Source organism: Puma concolor, chromosome A2 (genome assembly GCF_028749965.1).
Source record: "Puma concolor isolate L17-30 chromosome A2, mPumCon1.1.hap2, whole genome shotgun sequence".
Taxonomy (NCBI): domain Eukaryota; kingdom Metazoa; phylum Chordata; class Mammalia; order Carnivora; family Felidae; genus Puma; species Puma concolor.
Window position 1 is genome coordinate 80,209,705 of NC_141668.1, and position 13,551 is coordinate 80,223,255.

General features: G+C 36.6%; 1 pseudogene; it reads left to right on the plus strand.

Moving 5' to 3' along the window:
• Nucleotides 1-1,004: 1,004 nt before the first annotated feature.
• On the plus strand, nt 1,005-1,495 carry LOC147583282 (transmembrane protein 138 pseudogene; annotated as a pseudogene).
• Nucleotides 1,496-13,551: the final 12,056 nt, after the last annotated feature.

The following is a 13,551-nucleotide window of genomic DNA, read 5'->3' on the forward strand; positions in this document are numbered from 1 at the left end:
GGCATGCTTTTTAGGCTCTGTGGATACAACACAAGAAAATAAGTGAAGAGGGGCGCCTGGGTGGCTCAGTCGGTTAAGCACTGGAGGGGAGTTAGAGCCCCATGGCGGGCTCGGTGCTGACAGCTCAGAGCCTGTAGCCTGCTTGGGATTCTGGGTCTCCCTCTCTTTCTGCCCCTCCCCGACTCATGCTGTCTCTCTCACTCAAAAATAAATAAAACCTTAAAAAAAAATTTAAAACAAAAAGGCAACAAGTGAAGAAATTTCCAACAAACATGGAGCTTGCATTTTAGGAATGATGGGAGAAAGTAAGTTAACACACATGCACATGCAAACACGACACAATCACACAGTCACACACCCCCACACACAAACGCATGCTATAATTAAGAAAACTGGAATGGGTAAGAGATGTGGACGACAGGTAACTAAAACAAAAATAGTCTTCAGGCCCGGGAAATGGAGTCCGGGGTTATAGGGTGGTCCGCTCCTAGCATGCCAAAGTGCTCACCCCAAACCCAATCCCTTTGCCGGCATATCTTGTCCCAAGGAGTGCGACCACAGCTATGTTCCCGTCCCTCATCCCCCCATCTGGTGGCCACGGAAGTGTTTGGGCAGATGTGAAGGCTCTTGCCTGGGGCTGTCCCTCACCGAGGCCTTGGGCAACGGCTGCCTAGGAGGATCAGGAGCTGGGCTCAAGGATCTGGGAGGGCAGGAGAGGAGTGGGCCCAGCAAAGCAGGGGCCCAAACACAGTGGCAGTACCGGCCACAGAGCCCTGAGCGGGAACCAAGGACCAGCGGGTTACCATTGCCCAGACAGGGCCCGCGCCCACCGTCCACTTATGGATTTTAAAACCAGTTTCCCCAAACCATCATGTGGTTTCCTGACCATCGACCCAGGCAGGGTCTTTGAAGCCTTTGTCTTAGAGCAAGGGAAACAAGCTGATTTTGACTAACGGGTGCTTCCTTCAGTGCTGGGAAGAAAGCCAGGAGCTGTTTTCTGTGGAATGTCACCCAGGCATCCCAAGAGATCAGAGGAAAGCTGCTTATACAGCCTGGTGCTCTCCCTGCAGTTCCTGCTGCTATCATGTGACCTCTTTGTCAGTTCCTTCTCAGAGCCACCCTGACTGGCCCCTGTCATTTAGCTGGTGTTTTTTGTTTTTTTTTTTATTACCGAGGTTATTGCAATCCTTTTCCTCATGTTCTTCCACACTTCATCTTCCAGGCTGGCCTGGCCAACATTCTATGCCCTAACTTCATCCTCACAGCTCTGTTCTTTGCTCTCAGCATCTCCCTTCATGTCTGGGTCAGGAATTTACCCCGCAAAGACTCCAACCACTTGGTCTGGACGGAGGGACTTCAAACATTGTTTGTAATCCAGAGACTAGCAGCAGGAACTCTGGGTGATCCTCGCTTCTCCCAGTACTCTTCATGGCTGCAAGTTCACGCAAGTTCAAGGGTGGGAGGGAGGCTGGCTCATGCACAGAAAGCAGCTTAACTTTCCTAGGACAGGCTCAGGCTTCTTCTATTCAGCAGTCATGAAGGAAGCTCTTCCCTCTTGCAAATTAAAGCGCTTCCCAGTAGACTTCAGTGCATAACCCTCCCTGGCTTCCTCCCTCAGTTCTGCCCCTTTTGCTGCCTGCTGGCTACCCCTCTTCCTCAGAAGGCTGTGCGACTTTATCTTTGGGAAGCTGTCACTTAGCCTAGTACAGGAGGGGCTCCTGGCACCTGCCTTCTTTGCACCAGACACTAATTAATGACTGAACGTTGCAGAGTGACATTTCTAAGCTCGTGACTGATCACACTATAGACAGTTTGATTTTACACCCGAGGCACTTTTTTTTTCCCCTTTTTATAAGGGAAGAAATGGATTTCTTTTTCCATAGAAAAATAGTTGCTCAATTGAAAAATCAGCATTAGAACTCTTAAGTTAAAGTGTTGACGCATAAACTAACACTAATTTCTAAGTCTCGTTTTTTTAAAATGTATTTTTTCTGTTAATAATTTTATAATAACGTAAAGGTAACCAAGTTTGGAGGCTAAAAAATACTCTAGATGTCTTGATTATATATATATATATATATATATATATATATATACACACACACACATATATCCACACACACGTATATATGCATACACACACACACACACAAAGTATTTTCCCTAATTTTACTCTCCTAAATTTTATACATTTACAGAAAATATTTGATGGTTTTAATAAATATCAATATATGTGCACACACACAAGCCTATGTATGAACATATGCTTGCCCATGTTTAGGTTATATGAAAAGAAGGAACATGTTACTGTATTCATCTCGTTTCTCAAAACAAAACTTGGGTATAAGTCGTAATTCCTGATGGACACTTACTTCCTTGCAATCCCTTTTTCTTATCAGTATATCATTCGTTTTATCACCATGACCTTAGCATATTTATCAGGTCCTAGTATCTTTTATAAGTGTACCATTCGCCCATCTATCAAGCACCTGCTAAACACAACCAGATTCAAAATAAATTAATCTGTGTTAATTTCTGTTATTTACTAATATGTTACTAGGTTGTATTAAATTGGTTTTCTTTGGAAAATAGTTTTGGAAATGAATTTTAACCCAAATGAAAATGTTTTAATGCTGAAATTCCAAGTATGTGACATGTCAATCAACAAGCATTTTATCTCCTAGTAAAAATATTTATGTATCATGCTAAACAGCAGCTATTTTTGTAGGAGTTTCAAGAAGTATCACACACACACACACACACACACACACACACACACACACACGAAATAATGGCACTAAAAATGTAAGAAATAGGTTTCAAGTCTTCCTAACCTGAGATTCACCCCCTTGCCTTTTTAGAGATAAAAAGACTGCCTCAGAGAAGAGACTGGATTTAAAAGTCTGTTGACTTTTAATGCTGTTGAGCTCAACCAGATTTCTATTTAAAAGTACAAGTCTAAGTGCTGCTACAGGCAGATAATAGTCATTTCAAGTAAGCTTAACAATTGAGGTAATTTTCACAAATGTCACTATCATGGGGCCAAATAGACAAAAGTGTGGTTTTCTAGGACTATTTCCATCAAAAATGTAATTCTGTAACGATAGGTAGAAAATATGTGATAGAATTGCTTTGGGTAATATTTTATGAGAAAAACAAAAGAAGGTCACTTCTCTGGTACCCACATTATTTCATTAATTTAGATAAAATTCTCTCTGCCCTGCTATACATTTTTTGAAGAAAATCTTGGATGGTACATATACTCAGAAAATGGCCCTGAAAGTCATTCTTTGCCGAGAAAGAAAAGTTGCATGTTACACTCTACTGTTAAGCTGGATTTAAATTTGAAAACTAGTGCACTACCGCCGTCTCCATGACCTCCCTGAGCATCTTAGAAGCCTTGTTTCACATTTTTATGTTTTACAGATACAGGGAAAATGTTTCTCAACTCAGCTCTGAACAATATTGAAGTAAGAGTTTACAATTCTCACTCAACTATTTTATACTTATACTTGGACAGATTTGTTCATAAAAGTATGTTTTCTTTTGCACGTTCTCAAAATCTACATTAATGAAACGTGTTACTTTTCCAACGTGGTCTTTTCATTCAATACCGTATTGCAGAGCTGTAGAAAGAATGATGCATTGTCGATGTCGATCATATTCTATTGCATCCATTCATCAGTTTATTTAGCCACGTATGAGTAAACAAATCCACTTTTAGATCAACTAAATATAGAATCATTCCAATACTTCACGCGATTTATCTTACCTCACCATGAGAGATACTGTGGTGAAAAAAGAGCTACAATGATTACTATTTTGTTTCACCACCTTCTCTGATTTACACTTAAAGAAGAAACAGTTTTTACTACCGTTAGTACGGCTATTTTTATTTCAGCAGAGTTCAGATATAAATCCTATGCCTATAAATTGTAGGCAGGTAAATCAAGGATTTCATTTGTCTACTGGCCTCAGATTGCAATGCAGTCGTAGAGTTTCCAATAGAAACGCACACTGCATGGGAGCAGAACGTTCTGATTCAGATCCGATTCCAATCGGGCACTATGTTATCACTGGATACTTCAGGTATTATATACATCAAGAGCTTAAGAATCACTTTTAAGTATAAAGAATATTTAGTATAACGTATTTTATGACTGCTTCACAGATCATACCACTAGGAGAGCATTAAAAAGGGTCTGTGTGTGATGAAGCAGCATTTGCCATGAGGGAGAATCTTCTAAAGATCCTTTCTTGGAAAGAGTAATCATAATTTTATAATGAATTACATTTTAATGTATTTTCAGATAGGGCACTTGACCACATTTTTAGACAACTCTGTAAAATATGCAAGGTAAATATCATTCTCCGAGAAGACGAGTCTTCTTGTGAAACCAGATCGGATAAATGGAAAGTGAAGCATTTTTAAAAGATACCAGATATTTTATATGTAACTCAGGGTTACTGGAATACACTCATATTCATGTCTCCCATTAGAAAAAAATCAGATCTGATGTTAGTGCAACATCCGATTTCATTTTAAAGCATGAGTAAGATCAGAACAAGATGGACAAGCTAAATATCCCCCCCTCTGAACCTAGCCTGGACTCTGACGATCTCTGAAAAATTATGCTTCCTAACACAGACTGAGGACTATATTCAAACAATATTAAATACACATTTTAGTGTATACATGGTATCTCTTTAAATATACATACACATTTCTGATGAACAAAAGTCTGGTAACATATTTAGTACTAAAATGTACTACTAATTACATCAGCAGGGTGATTATAGGTTTTTCTTTTAATAACGTGTTACATAAAAAAAAGTATTCATTTACAAGTGTTTACTAACATTATTATATATAAGCAACTGTTTTAGGTTCTGAACGGTGAATAAGATAGTGTCTTTATCATGGAGACTATAACATTAGAATAATTTCTATTTGAAAATAACGTAAATTTGTTATGATGACAATTTTGCAGTATTTTGTGCTTGAAAACGGTGATTATTTCTGCATGATGAGAACAAGAATAGTTCTTACTTCTTTTTCTGGTTGTTAAAAATGTCGTAAAATAAAGTAAGACTATTATTACAAAAAAAAATCAAAAACTGCCCTAACTCCTTACATCCAACTATTTCAAAATTATGATTTACATTTTTTGTCTCTTCTAATTGTTCTCTCTCTGAGAAAACTCGCATTCTCAGAGTAGATCTTTATTTTATTACATCCCTGTCAACCATGTTGTTTTCTCTGTTTATCAATGTTAAGTGTCTACACGATTAGTTTTTTTAACTTAAAATTCTGCCTCCTGCTATTTCCAACAAATACTATAATACAGTTACTTTCTTCCTAGAAGTTTAATTTTTCTTTAGTCAGTCACCTCCTTTCAACTTAAATTCTTTTCCTCGCATCTCTGTTCTCTCCTTGTGAATTTCTCCTTGAATTTCATGGATTTGTGTTCTATTATGAACTGAAACCCATTTTCTAAGCTATCTTCATTGTTAAATTTTTATTTCAAATCTAGCTGGTTAACACACAGTGTAGTATTAGTTTCAGGCATACAATGTAGTTATTCAACACTTCCATACATCACCCGGTGCTCATCATGACAAGTGCACTCCTTAATGCCCATCATCTATTTCACCCATCCCCTGCCTTCTCCCCTCTGGTAACCGTCCGTTTGTTCTCTATAGTTAAGAGTCTGTTTCTTGGTTTCCTTCTTTCTTCTTTTCCCCTTTGTTCCTTTGTTTTGTTTCTCAAATTCCACATGAGTGAAATCCTATGGTATTTGTCTGACTTATTTCACTTAGCATAATACAGTCTAATTTCATGCGTGTCCTTGCAAATATCAAGATTTCATTCTTTTTATGGTTGAGTAATATTCCCATTGTATATACACGTATTTACACTCACCACATATTCTTTATCCATTCAGCAATTGATGGAGACTTGGACTATTTCCATAATTAGTCTATTATAGATAATGCTGCTATAATGCATGTATCCCTTTGAATTAATATTTTTGTATTCTTTGGGAAAATACCTAGTAGTTCAACTCCTGGATCCTAGGGTCGTTCTACTTTTAACTTCTTGAGGAAACTCCATACTGTTTTCCAGAGAGGCCACACCAGTTTGCACTTCTATCAACAGTGCGAGAGGATTCCCCTTTTCCCACATCCTCACCAACCAACACCTGCTGTGTCTTGTGCTGTTAATTTTAGCCATTCTGACACATGTGAGGTGATAGTTCATTGTAGTTTTGATTTTTATTTCTTTTTGTATTTTTTTTTCAACGTTTTTTATTTATTTTTTTGGGACAGAGAGAGACAAAGCATGAACGGGGGAGGGGCAGAGAGAGAGGGAGACACAGAATCGGAAACAGGCTCCAGGCTCCGAGCCATCAGCCCAGAGCCCGACGCGGGGCTGGAACTCACGGACCGCGAGATCGTGACCTGGCTGAAGTCGGACGCTTAACCGACTGCGCCACCCAGGCGCCCCATCTTTTTGTATTTCTTGATGATCAGTGATGTTGAGCATCTTTTCATGTGCCTTCTGGCCATCTGCATGTCTTGTTTGGGAGAAGGGCTATTCATGTCTTCTGCCCATTTTTTAATTGGATTACTCATTTTGTGGGTCTAAGTTGTGTAAGTTCTTTATACATTCTGGATACTAACTCTTTGTCAGGTTGGTCATGTGCAAGCATCTTCTCCCATTTCATAGGTTGTCTTTCAACTTTGTTGATTGTTTCCTTCACGGTGCAGAAGCTCTTTATTTTGATCAAGTGCTGGATAACAACATGCACAAGAATGAAACTGGACCAATTTCTTATACCATACAGAAAAATAAATTCCAAGTGGATTACAGACATAATTGGTGAGACATCAAACCATAAAAATCCTGCAGGAGAACATAGGCAGTAACCTGACATCGGCTATAGCAACTTCTTTCTAGATATGGCCCCTGAAGCAAGGGAATTAAAAGTGAACCTAAGTTATCTTCTGATTACTGTAGGAGGTATTTTTTTCTCAAGTATGGCCTGGCATCCTCTTTTCCGAGTGGCATTCCTTCCCATGCCACTGATATTTGTTGTTGTTTTTTGTTGACTGTTCTTTTTTTCATTTGAATAGTATGTGACCAGGGTATTTTGATTAATACCTACCTGGCAAGATATAAAGATTGTCCACTCAATGACCTCCAATATGCTGACTCATTCTCATTTTTACTCTTAGGGCAGGAATGTGTGTTTATACTGAATGGTCCAAAGCTTGTCTACAATGTATTTTTTGTGAGTTTCTATTTGACTCAGTTGGGAAGCCTTATTGCCTGATTCTCTAGAAAACATAAACCTGTAATTCTCAGTATACATGTTTCTTAGTCTTTCATTTCCAAGTATTTACCCAAGACAACTATAATTCTTGGGATGCAGTTGAGTCACCCCCAACTGTGGGTATTTTGGCCCAAGTACTGTTATATTGATAGTCACAGTAGCTCCAAGCACAATTAATTTAAGACCAGATCCTCAAGTGCATTTTTAAAATGGTACCATGCTATTAAAAAAAATCACTAAGGAATGCCACTTAAAACCCAGTAATTATTCCAAGACAAATACTCAAAAATCATAGTTATTTTAAGCCGATAGAAAGTAGACATGGGAATATAAACCCAATGTACTAAAATATAAGAGTGTAACAAGCCCCCTGCTTGATGAGATCCATGGTGGATTTAACCTTTAATAGAGCATTGAGAGGAGGAAGTCACCTCCCTAAATGCTGGTCAGAGGGAAAAAGCTAAAATTTGAACATGAAATGACTGTCTGTCTCTTGAGTAGAAGCAGGAGAAGTAAGGGTCATTAGCTGCCAAGGGACAGAACAAAGGCCTGATGGAGAGTAAGGATGTATGTGAAGGAACCAAGAGAAAGCCAACAGGTAGGAGCTTACGCAATGCATCAGGCCCTCTATCCTTCAATCCTAAATGGATGATTTGGAAGATGAAATAGTCTCATTTTTATGAGAATCATAACAATTTACATCAGCTTTCTTCATCAAAGTATTTCACATTTTATCAAATATTGTGAAATGTAACAACATATTACTATCCAAAAGAAAGAATACTTTGAGACCCAGAAATGTCCCACTGTTAGAATTATCAGAAATGGATTTTAAGGTAATTATTATAAGCCTGTTACAGAATTTAGACAAGAAAGCCAACAACATGAGGGAATAAATGATGCTTTTTACTAAAGAGATGGAAATTTTCAAAAGCACTGAATGGAAATTCTAGGATTGAAAAAAAAATCTCACATTTGGCATTGAGATTTTTTGGAAGGGGGGAGGTGACTTTCCAGAAGACTGGAAGCAGCAGAGAAAGCATCAATGAATCACAGACACTTCAAACAAAATCTGGAAGAATTTATCTCTAGCAGAACTGCTAAATAAAATCTGTTAAAAATAATTTATTTACGTTTTATTTTTTTAATGTTTATTTATTTTTGAGAGAGAGATAGAGAGAGAGAGAGACAGACAGACAGAACATGGGCAGGGGAGAGCAGAGAAAGAGGGAGACAAAGAATCCAGAGCAGACTCCAGGCTCCTAGTTGTCAGCACAGAGCCCTACACAAGGCTTGAACTCACAAACCATGAGATCACGACCTGAGCCAAAGTTGGACGCTTAACTGACTGAGCCACCCAGGCATCCCTAAAAGAATTTCTTTAGATTAAGAACAAATGATTCCATATAGAAAACTAATTCTGAAGGAATAGAAAATGCCCAGAAGAAAAATATATGGTAAATATAACCTTTAAAAAACAACAAAAAAAACCTCTTCATCAATTAGTAATTAGCCTCTTTTATACTCTTCCAGTCATTGATAGAAGAATTAGGCAAGAAAATAGTAAGTATATATAAGATTGAAGAACTGTACCAAACAATTTGATTTAATTGATATTTATATAACATCATGCCCAATAGTGGTAAAATACACACTTCTCTCAAATGTACCACAAACATTCCATGACAAAAGCCATGTGCTGAGCCATAAAACAAGTCACAACATTTTGTTAGATACAATTTGTACAGAATTTGTTATGAACTATGGTAATATCAAATCATAAATCACTAACTAGTATGTATCAAGAAAATATCCACATGCTTCAAGATTAGCAAATATATCTGTAATAAATCATGGGTCAAAAGAAAAAAACCTCAACAAAAATAACTGATGAAAACAATTTGTTAAAAGCTTTTTCATGAGCTATTCAATGCTTAGATTTATATATAGCATTAAATTCAAGAAAGAAAAAGGAAAAGGGAGTCAAACCAATAATATAAACTTCCACATGAAGAAGCTAGTTCAAGAAAATAAATCCAAAGTCAAAGTTGTCAACATAAAAAAAAAACCCTTCTATACAATTCAATCAATATTAAAAGAGGAACATTATATGCTAATGGCAAAAGAGACAGAAAAGGTACTTGAGAAAATTCAATATACATTCATGATAAAACCTCTCAGCAAATTAGGAATACTAGCAAATTTTCTCAACCTGATAAATTTAGTCTCAAAAACAAAATCAAAACCAAAAACTGTATGTGATACTATATTAATGGTAAAATACAGACCATCTTACCCCATGATCAGGGAGAATACAAGGTGTTTTAGTCTTACCAGGGCAATTCAACACTGTATTGAAGATCATAGCTAGTGCAATAAGGCAGCAGTCCAGAAGACAAATTACACCTAAAAACAGTAGTAGCTAAAAAGTAGGAACCAGAATGACATTCAACAAATAAGTTATTAAGAAGACTGAGTAACAACCACAACAATCAACAATGTAAGGAAAAATAATTGAAGACTCTTCTTCTCATGTCTTCTGTATTAAACACACACACACACACACACACACACCTCAAACCCTTAGCAATATCAGTATTATCTAAGATGTTCCAAAATTAAATGTACCAGCCAATCCCTGCTTTCACTGTGCTTCATCTAGTAATAGCAAACTATGGTACATATGTCGTGGTTTCTAGTTTACCTGTAGCTCTTTCTCAGAACTTTCAAAAGAGCTGAAGGTAGGTGATTCAGATTTTTGGCCTCAATTATGACCCTAAAAACAGTTCTTATCCCATTAAATAATGTACTTTGTACTCTCATTAGAATAAATTAAATACTATAATCAAAATCATTTGATAGTTGAGAGAATAAGGAAACAATTTAAGTCACAGTACAATTAAGTTTGGAGGTGTTTTATAGATTTATACATTATAGCTTATATGGGATAATCAGATGGTTATTGGTAGCATATAAATATGAACCCCTTCTGATAAGTTAGTAGCACCATCCTCTTTTATCCACAAAAAAGTGGGGCGCCTGGGTGGCACAGTCGGTTAAGCGTCCGACTTCAGCCAGGTCACGATCTCGCGGTCCGTGAGTTCGAGCCCCGCGTCGGGCTCTGGGCTGATGGCTCAGAGCCTGGAGCCTGTTTCCGATTCTGTGTCTCCCTCTCTCTCTGCCCCTCCTCCGTTCATGCTCTGTTTCTCTCTGTCCCCCAAAAATAAATAAACGTTGAAAAAAAATTAAAAAAAAAAAAGTGAATGTTTTCCTCTGTTATAACCTTACTGTAATCATTATTTGTTTCCATGCCTCCTCTCCTAGCTCTTTGTCTGCTCCCCAGGGATACTCCTAGGGCACTGTCTCCTACTCATCCTCAAAGGGGAGCACAGTTCCTAGCTCAATGTAAAAGTTTTGAATTGAATTAAGTTGAAGTATAAGGACAAAGTAGTCGTCAGTGGACATCACACTGTTTAAGAAAAACCTTGAAGAACTTTGTAGTAGCCTAATAACACAAAGCAAAAAGCAAACAAAACAGTTTGTTCAGCACAGTGAAGTATTTTAATAGCTACAACAGTAATGTTAACCTTTAATGTGACAACCTATCTGTATACGCATAATTCCATTATGCACTCTGGAGAAACATTTGGAATAAAACTATTGACTTGAATATCTAAACAGATGTCTAAGTCTGCTGTTGAAACAGTGATCGTTTCTGAAAAAGTCTGACCATTTTGAGATTGCCTTAAATCCTCAAGTGGCTTAAAGATCCTCAGGCACTATTACATTTCGGATTATGAGTAATAACAACAACACATTACCTCCTCTTAGAATAGAGCAATGATACAGTAACTTGTAAATGGAATTAAGTAGCAATGGGGCAGCACTGAAGATTTATGTTAAAGTTTCAGCTAGGGATCAACATTTTATGAAACTAACAGGTAAGACATTGCTTCTTAAATTCTACTGAGTCTTAATTTAGTTATTTTTAACCAGAAATATCAGTATTCAAAGCAGAGACTGTGCATTTCCAAAATTTGACATTAATTAGGCTGACGACATTTTTTCACTGACAGATTTGAACTTTTTGGGTAACCATGAAATTAAATTTCATGAATATAAAACAGACTGAAATTATTTCCTTTTCAGAGAATTAATCAATTTTATAATTCCCCTTAAAAGTTTTTAATAATAGCAACTGTCCGTATAACAAACTTTTACTAAATAGCATTCTATAATGTAAGAACTCTGAGGTTCTTAATATGAGATACATATTATGAGTAATTTATAGGTAATGACAGTATCCAAAAAAAAAAAAAATCAATATAGAACACAAGATGGTCTGGGCGCCTGAGTGGCTCAGCAGGTTAAGCACTGGACTTCAGTTCAGGTCACGATCTCAAGGTTCATAGGTTTGAGCCTTGCGTTGGACTCTGTGCTGGCTGCTCTGAGCCTGGAGCCTCCTTCGGATTCTGTGTCTCCCTCTCTCTGTCCCTACCCTACTCGTGCTCTGTGTCTGTCTCTGTCTCTCTGTCTCTCTCTTTCTCAAAAATAAACAAATAAAAAAAATAAACTATTTCAAAAAAGAACACAAGAAGGGCTATTCTTTACATTCCTTAATCAGGAGAAAAATGCTCATGCATGGAAATAAATACAAGTTTAGCCTTTGCATAGATTAGTACCAGTTTAACAAAAGTAAACAAAATTTAATTTTGGTAACAAGAGTGAAAGTTAGGTTCATTTGTTCATTGAATAAATAAAAAAAATAAACATCTACCGTTGTTCTTAATGCCATAGTGAGTGTGTCAATAGAAAAAAAAAAGTACTTGTCCTCAAATAGATTTTAATCTGCATAAGGACATCAGATAACATGTAAATTTTGGAAATGAAAACAAATGAAAATAACATCAGGTGTTAGAATACGCTAGTACTTTCTTTTGATCTTAAATGTCACTTATGATACAAATCAGAAAGCCAGACACAGTGATATTTTCTAAAAATCAAGAGGATGTTTGTGTTTTTTTATGACCACACATAGTCTGGTTTCTGGATGACTTATTGCCTTCTCACACCAATGAAGAATAGGTAAATAATGTCTGTATCTCTTTGAAGACTGATTTTTTTTATTACTTGCATTGCTATTTAATTTAGTAATTTAAGTATAAACCAGATAAAATTACGTAGTTAATGTATAATGAATTTCAAACAAGTTAGTGTAATAAAAAAATACTAGCTGCATTTTCCAAAGGTATAGATCTTTCCTTATCTTTTCTAGGAACTTGAAAATTACTTCTACAAACCTCAGTTTTCTTGACTCTAACACTTAGAGGACACACAGCATATATTTGGTCTAACTCACAACATTTTAAGGATCAGATGCTACAAGTGTGAAAATATTTTTTCAATGACAAAAGATACAAAAATATTGGGTAGGTTAGAATATTTGTAGAGAAAAAATAGTTCTAATGGGTCCCTGTCTCCCCTACTGTAATATACAACTTCTTTTCTGCCGCAAAACCAACCACATTTATTGGTAACTTACAAAAATAACATTTATTTTTTTTAACCTATGTTATGTGAAGTTTCCTGGATGATTGTAGCTCAGATAGTTGGTTCAATTTTTCTAGGCTCTGTTAATTTGACTGGTTTATAGGAAACTTGAATTGAGATGTCCATATGAAAATATTCCCTCTGAACTGAATTATTCCATGCAGGTATCTTAGCAATTAATTTTATAAACATGGGTCCTTTAAATTTCTCTTTGCCCAAAACGGTATCTTAAGTAGCAAAATGTTATTCATTTCACTTCTCAAACTCCTCTATTTTAATTTATAAAGAAATAGTCACAGCTTCTGAGGCTCATTACAGATTTTCTAGAACATTTTATTTTTTTCAGTGAGTTCCTGATTGAAAACAGTTGAACTCCTTTTTGAATTAAACTTCTTGTAGTTCTTAATGAGATGAAATTAATAACATACACCTTGCAGTATTAGCATTCTTTCTCAAACTTGTTCTACCAAAGTAAGTTCACTAGGTATCTTTTCTACCGCCTACTTTAACTAGGCCAACACTTTTCCTTTGCCAAAACAAAATATGGATCACTACTTTTTCAGTCTTCTTTCACAGTAAAATTTATAAGCTCAGGCTACCAACACTCAGAAACAAGTTACAATTACCAGAAGCTTAAGAGTGCCCATCACTACTGAACCCGTGG